Here is an 18,977-nt window from a genome sequence, read left to right as displayed (position 1 = left end):
AAAGAAAGGAAAAAGAAATATAAGGCATTAGAGAAATTCCGTCTACCAAAACTCTTGGAAATTAAGACATTCCACTCTGACAAGCCATCGATATAGGGTGAGGAGCAAGACCTCAGTGAAAAGCTCTGTGACCATAGAACTATTTCCCGGGGAGGACAAATTGACACCCCTCGTATTGCTTGTAAGGGGTGCTGAGGTGCAAGAGACCTACTCTGCCTCTGGTCATCTTCTACCTGGCCTCTCCTGAAGGCTTCATGCAGTGTTCCTTAAAAACAACCTCATCAGCGATTGCCTTGCCCTGGGTCCTCCTCTAAAACCATGATTTAACCTTTACAGAATTGCTGTCATAGTGTTAGGAGCCCTGAGGCAATGCTAAAGTTTGGATCTGGAAAGCTCCCCAAAGACCTCTGTGTTAAAGACTATTTGGAAGTGGTGAGAGGTTTAAGAGGCAGGGAGGGCTTAGGAAGACCTTTCAGGGGTGTGTCCTGAAGGGGGCTGCCACACTGGTCTCCTCCTCTCTCTTTCCCTGTGGCCATGATGTGAACTACCTTGCTCTGCCCTGTGCTCCCTGCCCTGACAGCTGCCTCCCCACAGGCCCAAAGCAACAGGATCAGCTGAGTAGGAACCAAAGCTTTCAAAACAGGCACAATGAACCTTTCTTCTGATAAGCTGATTATCTCAGATACTTTGTTTCCATAACGTGAAGCTGATTAGCACAGGTGTACTATAAAAACCATCCCATGAAGCACAACAATCTATTGTAGGGATAAAGTTAAGAGCAACATCCTAAGATCCATGAAAGGTCTTTTGGGAAGCAGCCACTTTGAGGATATTAAATAAAAGTTATTTATGTTCAAACAGCGTGTGCATCGCTTTGGCTACCACAGAAGTTAAGAGACAGATCTGCAGTGTGTTTCTCAGGGATGTACAAATTAAATATTCTCTCAGAGAATACTTTTCTCATCCTCTTATCTCTAGCTTGGTTTTTTTATTTTGTTTTGTTTTTTGTCTTTTTGAGACAAGGTCTCACTATGCAGTTCAGGCTGGCCTTGAGCTCACTTTGTAGCCCAGGCTGGTCTCGAACCCACAACAATCCTCCTGCTTCAGCCTCCCGGAGTGCTGGAATTACAGGTGTGAGTCACCACGTCCGGCTCTAGCTTGTATTTTCTTACATACTTTGTCTCCTCTATACTCCTTACACTTCTATTTCAGCCTACCTTCTTGGTCTATTTCCTCATTTTGACAAAGTGTCCTGTTCCAGTATCTTTCTGAGAAAGGGCAAACGAGAACTTTTTTCTAACACTTTGCGTGTTTGAAATTGTCTTTATGTTACACTTGATAGTTTGGGAATATGTGGGGAAGAAATACCTTTTCCTGTGTTCACTATATTCATTTGTAAACAACTTAGCTGCTCCATAGTGCTTGTGAAATAGCTAAATACTCCAAACCACTGCTTTCTGAGCTTTATTACTGTTTTATACATTTAACTGCCACTGTATAAAAGAAAACTTTTATATTTTTACTTTATTTTTCTCTAAACATTTAGATACTCATTTTCCCTGTGTGGTTTATATAACTTGCTTATGCCTTTTTCTTGCAGTCTATGGGACAATGGGATTCTTTTTTAGTGCTTTGTTCTCCCACTTTATTTGTTCACTCAGCACCTTTCATTCATTATTTGATAAATATTTCTCTCTCAATTTTACCATCTCTGTTTCTTTTCTTGTCTCTGGTACCATTCTTCTTTTCCTTCCCTAGAGAAACACAATATATGAAACCTGTATCTAGCCTACAGATAACTAAGGAGTGTAATTATCCCCAGGCCCGTGGGCCAGCTTCTGGCACCCGTGTCTGCCTTCTGAAAGACAATTCTGTCCTCCACTTGGACAGCTGTGAGGTCCTCAAGGTAACTTCTGAGGATTCTAAGGGTAATGTGGAACTAAAGAATGAGCATTTCAGGGGTTGGGGATTTAGCTCAGCGGCATAAGCAGGCAGTCGTGAGTTCGATCCCTGGTACCGATAAAAAGGAAAAAGACAAAAAAAATAAAATTAGCATTTTAGCCTGGTATATTAAGCATCATTCACTTGCCTCAGCCTTGGGGAGGTTTTTTCCTCCCTTTTCCTTTGCCTGTCACTTTTGTCTCCTTTTTTGTGTATTCCTGTCTTTAGCCCTTCCCACTTCAGTGGCCACAGCACAGACCTGAAACAGTCCTCTTTTATGTTTGATGTATTTTTACTTAGCGTTCTAATCTAGTGCATTTATCAGTGTCAGAACCAAACAACAAATAAGCAAACAAGACATCAAAGTGTTTGTTATCATTGTGGTTGGTCCTAATCAAACTTTTTCGTGAACAGTAGACATGGACAGGAAATGAGTGTGTTCAGCTTTGCTCAAACTCACTGACTCCCCCAGTACGATTAAAATGATTGGATTCAGTGCCAGTCCTCCAAGGTGAGGTTTGGGTTAAGGAAATTTAATTGGGGATACAGAACAGCCAGGGCCAGGGAGCAGTTAGAGCAAGAATCCTTCATTCTTTGTCCCAGCCCAGAAGCCAGGGGTGACAGCACTATCAGAAGCCAGCAATAAGAAGATGTGTGAGGTGAGGTTCTTTTTTTTTTTTTAATCAGTACCAGGAATCGAACTCACGATCATGCGCTTGCAAAGCAGGCACTTTATGCCACTGAACTAAATCCCCAGCTCTAAGGTGAGCTTCCTAAGGGAGCCTGATCCTAGGTGGAAAAAGACAGCTACCACCAATAGAGCATCACAGCCTCAGCAGGCTGGGAGCAGGGCAGAGGAGGAGCTCTGCAGAAGCCCCCGTGCAAGGGGTCAGGATAAAGCCACCATCACATGGGACGTCACCCCCACAGACAGGACAAGACCGTCACAAGACCATCTCGACCTCCTTGTCTGTGGCACTGAGAAGGCACAGCCAGGGTGACAGAGGAAGAACATCATGTGACTTGGTGCCCTATGATGGCATCCTAATCCTGTAAGGCCTCTGGTGTCCTCCACCTGCAACCTCCTCTCCTATACAACAAGGCTTCATTGTCCAACTTCAAACAGAGGCCAGCTGTGACTTCAAATCACCTAAAATTCATTTTGGGAAAATGTTAAATGTTTTTCAGACTCTCATCCCAGCATCGCTTTGGACCTGTTCTCTCTTAAACACTGATTCATTAATTTAAAAATGTATGAACCGGGGCTGGGGATTTAGCTCAGCGGCATAAGCACCTGCCTTGGAAGCAGGCAGTCGTGAGTTCGATCCCTGGTACCGATAAAAAGGAAAAAGACAAAAAAAAAAAAAAAAAAAAAAAAATGTATGAACCATGCATCCTTCTATGCAAAGGTGATATAAATGCCCATGGTTCTTAAATCCCAGGGAAAAAAACTGACAAAACCCCAAAGCAAATGAATATGTGACATCAGGTGGTGATGCAGGTGGTAAAGGTGACATCTCGGTAGAAGGATGTAGCACTGGGAAACTCATGGTGTGACATGGCGCATGCACACGTGGTTTGGGGTGTGGTTTGTCTCCCAGAGCCACATGTTGGGAGCTTTGTCCCAGTGTGGCAACACAGGAGTGGATGGAACCAGAAGAGGGGGCACCTAGTGGAGGTCCCTGGTCCCCGGGGAAGTGTCCTGGGGAGGCATCCCAGCGTTTCTCCTGTGATCTGCTCTGTTCTGCACAGAGGGCTGTCCCCGGAGCCAGAGCCCGGCCCCAGCCAGTGTCCCTCTGCTTCCCACCTCACGCTGAGGTCTTGCCATCTCTTCCACCTATGCCTGCTCGCACCACTGGCATCCACCAGGATACCCAAAGCGGCCTCAACCCAGCCGGCAGAGATCCTGCAGAAGTTGGAAGGGAAAAAAAAAACTCTTTTCTTTACAAGTAGCTTCTCAAATAAAAGAAACATAAAGGTCATACCCAGAGTAATCCTGAGACCGCATCTGAGCTGAGAGTATTGCATGAATTGAGAGGTCCCACCATCCCCCTGCAGGCCAGGCAGAAGGTTTCGCAGGGGGACAGGGCACGGAAAGCTGCCCACTGCGTGGCAGCCGGGAAGCAAAGATCAGGGAACGGAGCCGAGACAAAATGGATCCACCAAAGTCAGCCCCCTGACCCTCTTTCTTCCACCAGGCCACAGCACCCGGGTGCCCAGCCCCTCCCCATAAAGCCCCTGAATTATGATTCACCCGAGGATAACAAGTCTGCACCTCCAGGACCCAGTCACCCTCTGAAAGTCCACCTCTGGAAACGTGAAAGCTTTGGGAACATTTTAGATCTGACCCACAACTAAGTGCAGAGACCCTGAGTTACGGAGTCGGTGTGGGGTGGACACAGCAGAGAGAGTCACTGGAGCCCAGTAAGCAGTGAAAAGAGTCACAAGATGAGGTCAGAGAAAAAGGCCACGCGGGGCAGGACAAGGAGTTAGAATCTGTTTTAAACATGACAGGGAGCCATCAGTTGGCTTAAGTTGTGAACAAGAACTGACATAACATACACAGATTAAAATCTCTCTCGATGTTATACGAACAACCGGCAGTCATGGCAAAACCAGAAGCAGGTATTTACAGAAATCCAGACTAGGGATGATGGTGTTACGGGCTGGGAAAAGCAAAGGTCAGCTTCTGGAGGCGCTTTGGAGATCCAGCGGACAAGGCCTGGGGCTGGGAAGACAGGAATGGGACGCACAGGGGTTTAGGGTGACCGCTGGTGCTAAGCATGAGGGCTGAGTGGACGTGAGGTAGTAGGCAACGGGGCATCAACAGCTCTGTTTTAGGCAGGTTAAATTTGAGATGCTGAGTAAATAGGCCAGTAGGAAGAGGGAGAGTCCTGGAGGAAAGACTGGAGATTTAACTTTGGAGATGGTTAGTACAGTGGTGACACATGATGAGCTCTTAAAAAATCTACAGAAGAAAGACAGAAGTCAGAGCCCAAGAGTCAGTACTGATCACATTTTAAGGCCGAGAATAGGAGACCCAATAAAGAGAAGCTGGGTTGATGTGTGTATAGGAGGTCTAGGGAGGCAACTTATTTCAAAAAGGAGGGAGTAATCAAACAGGAGGCCTGAAAAGGTGAAGACTAAAAATGGACCTGTGAGCTGGGCATGTGGCTCACGCCTGTAATCCCAGCACTCGGGAGGCTGAAGCAGAATCGTTACGAGTTCGAGACCAGCCGGGGCTACAAAGTGAGCCCAAGGCCAGCCTGAACTGCATAGTGAGACCCTGTCTCAAAAAGACAAAGAAAAAAAAAAAAAGGACCCGTGAACTTGGCAGCCCAACCCGTGAACTTGGCAGCCCAATTTAGGTGCAAAGCAAACTTTATTTTCTTGAGTGATAGAAGTCAAGTAATAGCTACTTATAAAGGTAATAATCAAATTCATATCGAGCAATCCAACATATTGATACTTTTACATTTGACATAGGGAAGGTGTTAAGAGGCACTTTTTAAAGATAAGCATTTGGATTGCAAGATATTTATTACAACTATGGTGTGCTGAGGCAATACTATATTTAAAAAATCTCACAGAAAATAACACTCTAAGGCAATGATTTAAACCTAAGAATATTACTATACCACTGCTCACGTGACATGCCCAAGGCTCTGTTTCATAGCTAATCACCAAGCATTACCAGCTAGTTTCATTCCTTGATAGATTCGTTTTCTTCCTCAAACATAATTATAGTTCAGCTTTAAAAATGGCAAAAGAAATATCAAAACAGGTGGACTTAAAAAACAAATGCTATTAACACAGGAATATAGGAGGAGATAATTCAGTAGTGTCTTGTGTGTGCCAACTCCCAGAGACAAATGTAATTATTATGTATCGCAAATATGTACCAATAAAATTTTTAAAAGACTAAGCAAGAAGGAAGGGCCTCAGGAGTCAGCTGAGTGAAAAGGGAACCCTGGAATCCTTCAGAGGGGTCGAGAAAGAAAACTGGAATGAGGAATCAAAAAACCTGGGGTGTAATTAGGAAGTTTTTCCCAGGAAGGAAACGGCTACATTGTGGGTGCTGTTGGGAATTCTGAGCTGGTTACTGATATTTTAACACCTGCAGTACTGAACTGTTTTTCAAGTCTGTGTTGGCTGAGCTCTGGTAGACATTCCAGACATCACAGATAAAGAATGAGACCCCCTGTGTTAGAACTACTTCCTAAACCCTAAAGTGTGCATGTTTGGGAGGCGGGGGGGGGGGTATTATGACATCATTTCAAGAGTAAGATCTTTGGAAATCAGATTTGGGTGATAAGTAATTGTATGTGTTAAACTTGACCAGACGACAGGGTGCCCAGGTATTTGTTAGGGTATGCTGGAATGAAATTAATACTTAAAGTGGTGAGTAAAGCAAGATGCCTCTAGGATACAGGTGTGCTTGATTCAATCAGTTTGAAGGCCTAAATACAACAGAAAGGCTGGCCGTCCCCAGGGTAAGAAGTACCTGCCTGACTGCTTTCTAACTGTGTGTCAGTTTTTCCTGCCTTCGGGCTCAGACTGGAACCCCATCATCAGATCTCCAGGGTCTGTAGCTTGCCAACTCAGCCTGCAAATTGGGGAGCTTGCCATCCTCCCTAATTGTGTGAATCAATTCCTTGTAACAAATTCTGTGCATCTGCCCCAGGTTCAAAACACAGCCATTTGTTAATTAACAGTGTGACTTCAGTTCCCTTCATCTCCCAGAGCCTGTAAAATGGAAATAGTCCATCATCAAAGGATGGTAAGAAGACTAAAACAGCTACACAAAGAATTAAGTTGAGAGCCTGACACATAGTGCTCAATAAATGAATCCTATTATTTTAGCAGGCTCATTTACAGAGACTGAAGATTCCTAGGTGAAACAGGCTTAAAGATACATGATGAGGGCGGTATCAAAGTGAGCAGGAAGCATTTGTCACAGCAAATTGTTCCTTGTTGCTTCTTTCCTTTTCATCTTTTTTCCTATTTCTGTGAAAGCTGTGTTGTTTCATTGTGTAATTCTTTAATGGGAAAATTCAGCTCCAGTGCTTTCCAAAGCCTCATTTAAATCTTACACACAACACTAGGTGCGTGACATCATCACTTGAAAAATATGAGCTGATTCAGGGTTTTGCAGAGGCACTAGGTTATTGTATATTAACCACTGTAACTATATATTTACTTTTAAAGTTAAATTTTTGATAGCAATTTATATTGCTGTCATTTGTCTTATATAAAATTGAACATGGTAGCTGGGCATGGTGATGCCCATGGTCCTAGGGCTGGGGAGGCTGAGGAAGGCGCACTGCTATGAGTTCAAAGCCAGCCTGGGCTACCTTGTGAGTTCCAGGCCAGCCTGAACTACTTAATGAGAGACCCTGTCTCAAAAACAAAACAAAACAGAGCATAGCATCAGTTCCAGCTTGTTAAGTCTGACTAGCAAAAATCTCTAACCACGGAACTTTTAAGAGAATAAGATACAAAATGTATAATAAATATTGTCATAATGAAAGGGAAAGTGCTCTAAAGGATATAACTATGTATAAGTGTGCAAGATAGATAACCATGCTAAGTTTTGTTAGTTCATCAAACAGAATAGTTTCCACTGTCATTGATTGTCTACTTTTTATGCTTTGATATTATAACTTGAATAACTAGTTGTAACAATTTTTTGACTTGTCATTTTTACTGTATTTTTATTTCTGTATTACTTCTACCCTTTTTTTCTGTTTTGCTTTTTCTCTCTAAACAAAAAGAAAGAGAGAGAGAACAAGTGGGATCTCTTTGTTTTATGTCCTTAAATTTCAGGTTAGGCCATGAGTCATTGCACAGAAATGTTACTGTTTTAACTGTAAACACCCCATTTAGCAACCAGTCTTAACCACCCCCCGCAGAAAGGTACTTTTTTTTTTTAAGCTTGAAGAATTGCCAGCTCCTATGTGACAAGGCTCTGACTAATATCAGCCCTTATGTGGGTTACAGTTAGGGACTGGGGCGCTGCAGGGCTCCACATTTTTTTTGGTCTTTTTGAGACGGGGTCTTGTTATGCAGTTCAGACTGGTCTTGAACTCACTTTATAGCCCAGGCTGGCCTCGAACTTGCAGCAATATTCCTGCCTCTGCCTCCCAAGTGCTGGGATTACAGAGTGCACCACCATGCCCGCTCAAAGCTCCACTCTTGAATCTAGCAATATCCTATATTTTACACACAGGCACCACTTTCTTTTTGCCTTTAAAAATCCTCATGGCCAGACCTCTTAGCTGATCTGAACCGTGCTTCCTGAAGGACTCAGACAGGCCTCATCTTTTTGGGTGGGTGCTTTCCCATGGCTTGGAATATTTTGAATTTTCCAAATCAAGATTCTATAACTTGTAGGTGACATACTATGTGACCTCTCAGAGCTCGCTAGCCCAGGCATGGAGCTCTGCTGAGTCTTCTAGCAGACAGAGGTTATAAGGTCCCTAGATCTCAGGTACAACTTTGCAGCCTTGACGTAAAATACTTATCGTATCTGGGGGAAGCACTTTCCCTCCGATAGCCTAAAACAGCTAAAGAGATTCCTAAGAATTCCAGGCTTTTGTCACCTTTAAATAATAAGACAAGGTAAGATCCAAGACTCCTCTATCAGCTAATAAAAAAAAAAGAAAATCAGAAGACAGAGACCCACATTTTCTTTTCTTTTTTTTTTTTTAAGGAGAAAAGAAAAAAAAACAGTGAAAGGGTACAACTTATACAGATTTACAGAAGAAAAAAATGAACAGTAGGAAATCATTAGTTAATGGATTACATATTGCCATCTTAGAAATAATTGTTCAAGTCACAAAATTAAAGCTTGTAGAGTGGACATTCCAACAATGATACTGCAAACAGTTCTGTTCAATGATCCAATAAGACTCTGTGATATCATTTTCTATCTTATACACTTAAATATACATGCAGTTATATAGTTTAGAGCACTTTCTTTTCCTCTCTTTTGTACAATGACTATTACACATTTTGGGTTTCATTGCTCCCACGGTTCTTATTGGAGACCCACATTTTCACCTGGGAACCACATTTTCCTAAACTGCATTCCAGAGGCTTAAACTGAGCCTATAGACAGGACACCATTTCAATTTATATGCTGATGAAAGACAGGACAGGGCTTTGGGAGCACTTCGGATCTGCAGGATCTGCAGGATCCAGGGAAGGCAGGACTGAGGACCTGCTCACCATCCCACAGGGAATCTGAGCCAGGAGTTGGCCACCGCAGCAAAGCAGTGGCCAGCATGCCTGAGAGCCGTGGCTGCCTGCCGTAGCTCTCCTGGCCCAGTGGCATCCAGGCTGCCTTCAGACACAGCCCTCCCTGCATACACACCTCACAGTGCTGCCCGACTTTTCTTCCAAAGGGAGCCCGTGGCCATCAGACAACCAGCTTCTTGAATACCAGGCTGTTCTTCCAAGGGGACCAGCCATTCAAACAATAGGCATGTTCCTCCTTAAACTTACCAGCTTTCCACCAGGAAAAGGGAAAGTGAGGCCAAAAGACACGAACACACACAGATAATTCTCCACACCTACACAGCCAGAAGACTTGTTAGACCCACCTCTACTGGCCCTGCCCTGATCCTCTTCCCTGATGGCCGTCCTTCACTGAAAATGCCCTTTTCTGAAACTAATTTCTAGCCAACAAAACTCACAGCTCTGAGCAGGGCTTTATAATTCAGTAAAAAACAAAAAGTCAATATTTATACTGATTCAAAGTATGCTTTCCTAGTGTTACCTGCTTACACAGCCACATAAAAGGAATGACCTGACAGCCAATGGATCTCCCATAAAGTACCACAATGAGATAGATAAAAGTTTCATCATCCAGCTATGTACCCTCCAAAGTAGCGATAATTCCCTACAGAGGACACACAAAAACAAAAAAGCTGACAAGGTATCTCAAGATAATCAACTGGCTGATGCAGCTACAAAAAAAAAAAAAAAAAAAAAAAATCTCCTCAGTCCTCCAGCGTTCAGGCCCTTCTGATCGGGGAGGGGTTCCTTGACATACTCTATCCAAATATTCCCAGTCAAAAATCAAATGAGGTCTCTTCCAGGGTGTTGGTTCCTTCTATTAGGATGGTTATAATCAGATGATGGTATCTTGTTCCTTGCTGGTGCCAGTAAATGGGGAATTATTAAATCTTTACATCAGATCTTTCACTTGGAGAGAGGCAAGACCCACCAGATGGCCTCAAAGTTATTCATAAAAAAGAGATTTTCTCAGACAGCACAACACCATGTGAGCGCTACCATTAAAAAAAAAAAAAACCCCAATCCTCTTGATTGGTCAGAGCTTTGAGTTTTGCTGGCTAGGAACCAGTCTCAGAGGCAGGGGAGGAACTCTGAAGTGTCTGATGTAGGGTCACTGCTGTATACCCTGCCTTTCTCATCCCATTTTCAGTGAAGGACCTGCCATCAGGGAAGAGACTGGCCACTCAACTGTATTCATATGCCAAAGAGTAAGAGGCCCCAATACCAGTCTAGGCAGATGTTTTCACAAGCTGATCGAGCATTTCCTTGTAGAACAAACGAAACACAAGAAGTGATAAAAGTTTTGGTCTTAAGAATCATTCCCAGAACTGGGTTTCCTAAGAGCTGCTGGTGATAATGGGCCTTCTTTATAACAACACCTATGCAGGGTGTCTCTCAGGTCCTGGGCATCCTCTGTCACCTTCCCTGTGCACAAAGGCCACAATCATTGGAAAAGGAAAATAAGTGACAGCCTAGAGACCTCTTCACCAAATGGCTTAAAACCCATCTACAGTGGCCTCACCGACTATCATTAGCTCTTCAGCCAAGTAAAAACACACCTCAAATTCTAGGCTCCAGTCCCTTTAAAGTGTTTTATAGATGCCCTTTTCTCACTAATGATTTTCTGTTCACTAGAGAAAGAGAGGCTCTCACTAAAAGTCACCTCACATTCCCACCCACTCTTCCACAGCTAACAGAGCCTAAAGAGAAGGGATATCGCATATGTCACCCGGAGACCCAGTACTGGTAAAGTCTCCTCCCTCATCACCCCCCTTCCCCAGGACCAATGCGGGGCCACACCTGACGACTCCATCATCTGGCAAGGTGGCAGGTGGACTCCTGGATACACAACACCGGCTCAAACCCTGGGAACCAGAGACCGATGCCAAACGTAAACAAGCATCCAAATATCCCTGTGAAGCCACAGGACAATTACAACTCTTTTTTAAAAAGAAAAACCTCAGGCAAATAGTCTGAGATATTACTCTTAGGCCTCTTACTAATTACCACTTAAAAGAGGGTACAAGAAATGTTGCACAGAAATGTGGAGTCGTTACACAAACATTTGCGCTGGATGTGGGGCCCACTCCCCTGGTCAAGTGCTTTGGACTTCCTTGAGAGGTGTCCCCACTTCAAAGAGACGATTAAGCCACAGCACTACAGTGATGAGACACCAAAGAGTTCAGAGGTTGACTGAGTAGCCTATAAAATATGCCCTTAATGATCCTGGGCATAATCAATGTTTTTTCTAAAAATGTCACCACAGCCTCGTAAAACTCCTATGAAGTGACAGTAAGGGTCCTAACTGTTATCAATCATAGATATAAAGATGGTGATTTTCAGGTATGAGATGATTATATGTGGTTAACTCCAACTCTGAGACAACTTAGTAAAAAGGTCTCATGTTAAAAACAAAATATCACTCTTATTCTCATCGACCTGATTTGAAATGAATTCCCTCCAAAAGCAGTATATACACACCATAATTATACAGGTCAAAGACTGGCTTACAGCAGACTGGTTTAATCATCCTAAAATCAGACGAAGAGCCCCAGATAACAATCACTGGTCCTGTGGAACCAACTTGTGGCCCTGGATACCCCTGAGATAGAAAGATACACACTAAGGACAAGGCAGGAATATCAAAAGTATCAACATGTAAACTTACCCTGTCTCTGACAATGGGGGTCTAAAAGTATGTTTTGCTGGCAGATCATTTGGCTTCTTTGTCCCTTCCCTGAGATTAGAAGATGTTACACAATATTGAGGACTTGGATAATTATATTCAATGGGCCTGCACTGACACTTCAAGTGATTTCTCTTCTAAATGAAAAAATATTAATGAGACAAGATGTCCTCGAAAATCAGATGATATTAGACATTCTAACAGTAGCACGAGAACTTGTGCAATTATAAAAGTTAATGTTAATGATCATTCTATCATCTCAATGACAGTTCACGATATTAAACAACAGGTTAACTCCATGTCACATTCTAAAATTCCCTGCACTTTCTCCTTACTCTCTCTGTAGGAGGCTATCACTGGCTTTTCCTGGCGGAATCATTTGTTGGTTGTATTCAAAACAGTCTTGTTGATCTTATTCTTTGGCCCATGCATACTTACCTGTGTCTTTGGCTTTGTCTCCTCCAGATGTAAAGCTATACGCCTACCCAAGACAAGAAAGCCTGACATATTAGATAGACCCTCTGTAGAACATCTGACTGCTGATTACAACTATGACCCTGTTTGGCCAAAAGCAACTAAAACAGTCATCACCCACTGCCCACTCACAGCAGTCAGGGGCACCTCTTCAGTCAGCTAAGCCAGGGAAGAAACATCATAGGCAATCAGACAGGGTTAGGCCCTCAAGGGAGTCAATAGGAAGATAAAAACACATTACAACTGTGATGGGAGGTGCATGAGCTGGAGGGCAGGTCTCAAGATAGAGACAAAATGACCAGGCCTATATGCCTCCCCAAGAGAGAAACAGTCAATTAATGAGTCACCCAGTGGGTGGCCAAAACTTCCTGATGCATCTCTTCCTCAAAGGCCCTGGTTCTTTCCAGGTACACTTGCTATGTGAACTGCTTCCTGACTGGATCAGTATTGCCTTCATGACTAAACTTGTAATCTTACTGGTTGACCGTAGTTTTGTCCTGCATTGTACCTACCTTGTACTGTTCCAACCACCTTGTGATTTTGCTCCCATTTCATGATTTTGCTCTATAAAACTTGTTATAAAGTGGGGTCTGTAATAACCCATTTTCTGTGCCCCTGCTGTCTTAATAAAATTTTCTTCTTCACCTGTTATTCCTTAAAATTCATTCTTCGATTATGGGAAACACAAACTCAGCATATCAGACATCCAACAGATTGAGAGTTACATTTTATTGTCCCTACAACAATAGTATTTTGTCCCTACACAAAATAATTTAGAGTGTACTTGTTGGTTTTATTTTCCTTTGTTCTTTCTTATTGATGGTTTGTTGATGGTGGGGGGGGTACTGGGGAATGTGGGGGTGTCTTCTGTAAATCAAGTCTGCAGCACAATCTTTCTTAACTAGTAAAAAACCCCTTTCTTTCCAAAACTTATAATCTGGTTCCAGAATCACATTTACTCAATAAAACAAAACTGGGGGGGGGGGGAGTAGTCATTATCCGGTAGGCCCATTCTAGATGTCAGAGATATAAAGAACACAAACACAACAAGCAAACAATCCCAACACTGTGACCTATGACTGAATAACAAACAGAACTGTGTTCCAAGAAAACAGGCCCACTTGGGGGCAAGGAAGGCTCGGCAGAGCTGCTGTCCGCTTGAAGGATCCAGCTGGCTCATTCCAAGGTTAAGGATTTTTAAAGCAAAAACTTAAGTTTCTGCTCAAAACTTAAATTTCTGAACACAAAAAATTTTACATTACAGTTCTTTTATGTTTCATACACACAAAATATCCCACACAAAGGGAAATCAGGTCAGTGTGAGAGCATAATTCCTCTTTGTTCGCACCTGCTTAATTTAGGCACTATGTTGAAGAAAACGGGCTTGCATTCTTACAAAATTAGGATGGAGAGACAGCTATCGGTCCGCGAATCACATAAACCGGGATGCACACTACCGCGTGTATTTGTTGCAAATACCAGCGTGAGATTGTAGTTCCCAGATTTTTAAATACTGACTGAAAAACAAAGTTCTAGAGGCCCTGGGTTTCACGTGCCCCTGAAAAATGTCTCATTTCCAAAGGCCAAAGGAGCTATTTTTAGAACGCAAATGGAAATTTTGCTTAGGGACTTCTGTCATTCATTTTTGTCATCATCACCAAGGCTACCTACGCCCCACAAAGCACTGCCACCATATTCCCCTTCCGGAAAAGGAACCTGCAAGTTGTTATGGTCACAGCTTTTACAAACTTGAAACAGGAAATGTTAACCACGGGTTGCTAGGCAACGTTGCCGGGCTCCTGGTTCACTGCCGGGTTTCTCATTGTATCATCTCGCGTTTTCCAACACCATCTGAGAGGTCGGAAGCTCTCTAGACACGGTTTTTACGGGCCACCTGCGGGGACAGCGCCCCAAACCGAGGATGTGGGTCCCAGCGACACGCGGTCACCTCGCGGTCCACTCCGCGGTGCCTCGGCGTCGCCAGAGGCGCAGTCCGGAGGCCGAGGTCGCCAAGTGCCAGGCACTCAGCTCTGCAAGATGAAGCCTCCCCTGGCTCCTGCACGGTCGCCAGTCGCGCGGGGCTCGGCTCGGGCTGGGGGCATCCGCGCGGCCCGGTACCTGGTGACCTTCAGGTCGCCGCGCTCGGCCTGACCCCAGAGGGGCCCGCGGCGACCTCTCCGCCCAAGGTCACGAGGGACGCGCCCGTTCATTGAAGAACTTTCCAGAACCGGCGGCCGGGCAGCGAAGGCCTAGGACCCTCGCGCCCCCCAACCGCCTTCCCCTCGCACGGCTCTGGTGGAGCGAAACACAGCCGCGAGCGTGGCACGCGCTCCCGGGCACGCGCGGCCGGGGGCGGGGCCAGGGCGCGGCGGCGGTGAGTCACCGGCCCCGCCCCTTCGCGGAGAGCGCGCTGACGTCAGTGTTTCACCGAAGGGTGACGTCAGCGCGCCGCGGGGAAGTTGAGCGTAGAATGTTCATGGAGTTTCGATGCCTTAAAGGGACCAGGCCTGGGATTGAGGAGGAGAAGGTCAGGGGAGAGAGGGCCGCTCTCACCCTCTGCGTTCAGACCCCGGCCTTACAGCCTGTGTACGGGACAGTGTTGGCTGTTGGGGTGGTGAGGATAACACAGCCACAGCCTACTTCGAAGGCTCCCTGAAGTTCCTGAGCCGCCTCTTGGAAGCCCTCCGGGATTAACCACTACACCGGCTGCCCAGTGATCCCGACCCACTGGGAAGAGTTTGCCAGGCTGTGATCCCTTGCTTCTTAGCGTCAGCCTCTCAGCACGTGCTTGTATCTGCGCAGGTGGAAAAATTGTGTGGTTTCGATGTTTACGACATCCATCGCTTCTGGGCCAGCGAGGTGCATTTATCACCATTGCCGTAGTCATGAGATCTGCAACCAATCGTGAACATCTCCAAACGCCCCTCCTGTGCTATCGATGCATGCAGAAGCCTCCATGAGAACAAGACTCCGTCAGGGTTGATAGCACAGCCTCAATCTCAGTGCACAAAAGGAAAAAGTCCTTTTGTCTTGGCATAGCTGCTAATGCACGGCGAGCTGCAGGGCGCGCGCAGGTCAACCGGACTCCAGAATCCCACTATTGGGATGTGAAGGCCAGCTCGTCCTCCTCGGCCCTGCCAACTCCACCCTGGACTCCAGGTTTCCTTCCTGCCAGTGGCCGCAGCTGTCCAAGTGCAGAAGAAACACCTTCTTTCTCCTCCACGATCCACGTTCAACAGTATGACAACAGAAAATCCCCATGGGAACAGCGTGCCGAGAAAGAAGTGGAGTCAACAACAACTTCTCAAAGTTTTGAACAGAATGGTGGAGATTGTCCTGGAAACCAAGCGAGGTGGGCAGATGGTTGCAGGCTCTGACCGACGTTAGTTACTGATCTTCAGCTGAATATCACCATGTCCGGGGTAGCAGGAGCATCTTGCTCGTCCAGCTTACCTTTGGGGACGTTTGGAACCAGCTCCTGCCCGCTCCTCAGGCTCAAGCCACCACCGCACCACCTGTGTCCTTTCTGTCCTGTGCTCCTGCACCCCGTGTGGATGGACTGAGCCTTCTGGGGCTGCCAGGTTTGGGAGTGGTAGCTCCCACCTTGCATATACCCCTCTGCAAGGGTGGTCCTTCTTCCCTGTGTCGGGGGCAGGCACGTAGACAGGATGCCTAGACACAATGCTACCTCCAGCCAACCGGGACAACTCTGCTGTATTTCTAACTGGCAGTTCCTAAATTCTGCCGTACTGGGGATTAAGTCCAGGGCCTGGCACACGCTAGGCATGTGTTCCACTGCTGCCCTTTTTATTTTGATTTTGAGACAGAGTCTTACTGTGTTGACCAGGGTGACCTCAAATGCAGTCCTGCTGCCTCAGCCTCTTGAGGGTTACAGGCAAGCGCCATTGTACACAAGGGGGACGGCATGAAGCAAAGATGGGGCTGAAGCCACAGAGAACATGATTTCCAAGTGCTGCTGGCTGCTGTTGTCTTCTCTCCTCTCCCCTTTGTGGTTTCCAGACAGGTGAAGGCTTGTCCTCCTCCAACAAAGGAGTCAGTCCCCGCTGGAGTGACACAGAGATGCATGGCCATTTCTAACCCTTCGGTGATAAAGCTCTGGTGTGTCATTGCAGCCTTTGATTGTTTATCTCCCCAGTACTTCTCCATCTCTGAAGCTCCATTAAATGTCACTAAAGCCATAAATGTGACAGCCACTAATGTGGAAGGATTGTGACCGGCAGATAGTTGCAGCAAGCAAAAGAGCAGGAATCTGGGTCTGCTCCCAGCTGTGCCCATGACTCAGAGCTGACACAAAGCAGACTGTTACTTTGGGGGACCCCCCTTCCCGAGACAGGTGGCAGGTGAGTGAGGCTGGCAGGAGGACCCCTCATGGAGCCCAGTCCTCTGACTGCTTCTGGGCTGGGGCTCAGGGTCAGCCCCTGCCCAAATGGAGCCAAGAAGATGGCTCAGGCTGGATTATGGGACTCACCCTCACGACATCACTGTCATGGGTTAGGAATGTGCCCCAATTACGCCTAACTCCACTTTAATAACTCCTTACCGATCTGCCCTCCAGGAATTTATTTGAAACTTACTTTAATCTATTTATATTTCAGCCTGTACAGCCCTTTCAGGCAACAAGTAGCTTTTACCATTTATGTAAAAGTGCTAAGGTCCTAAAACCCAGAAAGTGCAGTGTGAGCATTTATTATAATAACCTGATAATTATAATATGGTATGCACGATAAACACAATTATGACTTGACGGCCAGTATTCATTCACAGGGCCTTGTGGGCTTCCTATTTTCAGTCTGTAGCTTTATGCTTATCGCTCGGTACACATGTCCCCTTCCCTCCCGGCAGTGTTTATGAATGAAGTGGTGGGACTAGTACATCCCTGCACAAACACTGGCATAGACAGATTTGTCCTCGAAGGCCCTACCAGTGTATGGAAGGAACTTGTTTTAGCCTGGACCGTGAGGGCAAGAAGACTGGAGCAGACAATGGACATCGATACCTTATATTCTGGAGTCCAAACCAAGGTCCCATTGGGAGACTCAGAATCTCGTGAGGGGCAGCTCTGGACCCACTGTCCTGCTGTGTCTTCAGGTGGCCTTTCCTAGGTGTGTGGCCATGTAGAGAGACAGCTCTTCTGACTCTTCCCAGTGTTATAAGGGCACTAATCCATTCTGGGGCCCCATCCTGAAGATCTAATCACCTTCCTGGCGGCTCCACCTCCCACCCTAATAGCATCACATTGGGACCAACATACAGTCTTCGCCCAGCCAGTGGCATTGCTCAGTGAATTCTAGGTGGAAGGCAGATGGACAGAATTAAAAAGAGAACCCCATGTGAAAACTGGGGAGAAACCACATCAGTGTATTGAGGACGGCTGCGCTGCTGCCTGCAGGACAAACGCAGGAACATCAGTGTGGATAGACAAGGGTTCCTCCAGCTTCTTCAGCACCGTGTGTAGCCCTGGAGCACCATCCCGGGGGACAGGCCCAGAGGAGGTACCCCACAGGCAGTATGGACTAGCAGGAGAGAGGAATAGGCATGGGGCCCAGAGGGAGAGGACCAGACCCTTGGCCATTTGTGTTCTCAGTAATCATCACACCAGAATGAGGTGGGAAAAGTCAGGTGACTCAGCAGGTGAATGGATCAGAAATTGTGGCACATCCACCATTATGGACAGTGGATGATTGCTCAGTGCTAAGCAGAACCAAGCTGTCCATCCACGGAAAGGTATCTAGGAACCTGAAACCTTTACTCGGCTCCTGGAAGCAGCCAAGCAGCTATGTGACGTTCTGGAAAGAGGCAAAACTCAGAGACAGAACACAGATCAGAGTTACCAGGAACTGGGGGTGGGGTTAGCAGAGCAGAGGGGATTTTCCGGTGTGGGGGAGAAGGGAGGCTATGCAGGTATAGCACAAGGGTATTTGAGGAGTCTGTATGTGCTGCTTTATTTTGTTGTGACTCTAAAGCTACTCTCCAAAATAAAGTCTATTAAACACACACACACACACAAGGGCCATGGCAAAACCTGTGTATAGAGTCACACAGACTTGGGCTGAAATCCGAGCTGGTCCATCAGCCGCTCCGTAACCTTGGGAAAGTTACTCATCCCTTCTGATCTCAGCTTCTCTAACTCCACTGGGATTGTAATGATCTCCTGGGGCATCTTGAAAACTAAATGCAAACCTGTACATAGAGAGTGGAACACAGTGCCCACCCATACGTGGTAGTGATACGGACCCCAGCCCCTCTAAACACCCCGGCCACATGTGCTGACGGCCCCTGACTTCCCAGTCGGGCCAGTGGGGGAAGCTGTCTAGATGACAGTGTTCCTTTTCCTAGCAAGGGGATCTGCCCCTGGGGGATAGCTGTGTGTCCCCAGAAGCTAAGACAGCCACTCGATCCCTGGAGTCAGTGTCAAGCCCCCACTCTGGCTGTCCCAGGAATAGGTCAGGATGAGGGAAGGCCGTCATATTTAGGTGATGGCTCGCAGAGAAGCCTGGGGGAGTTAGTCACCTATGGTGTGACATCATATTACCACTCAATATAGTCACAGCTGTTG

The 18,977-nt window shown here is 46.0% G+C and overlaps 1 long non-coding RNA gene across 1 annotated transcript in view; it reads right to left on the bottom strand.

Moving 5' to 3' along the window:
• The window catches only part of LOC101787253 (uncharacterized), a 32,294-nt gene extending 15,129 nt beyond the window's left edge, over window positions 1-17,165 (bottom strand). The window contains exon 1 of the long non-coding RNA XR_216373.4: window positions 14,519-17,165. This is a non-coding gene — a long non-coding RNA (uncharacterized LOC101787253). The remainder of the gene's footprint in view (window positions 1-14,518) is intronic.
• Window positions 17,166-18,977: the final 1,812 nt, after the last annotated feature.

Source organism: Cavia porcellus, unplaced genomic scaffold, assembly GCF_034190915.1.
Source record: "Cavia porcellus strain 051 isolate PalLab524CR breed Dunkin Hartley unplaced genomic scaffold, mCavPor4.1 scaffold_26, whole genome shotgun sequence".
NCBI lineage: Eukaryota > Metazoa > Chordata > Mammalia > Rodentia > Caviidae > Cavia > Cavia porcellus.
This window is presented reverse-complemented; position numbering and strand designations above follow the sequence as displayed.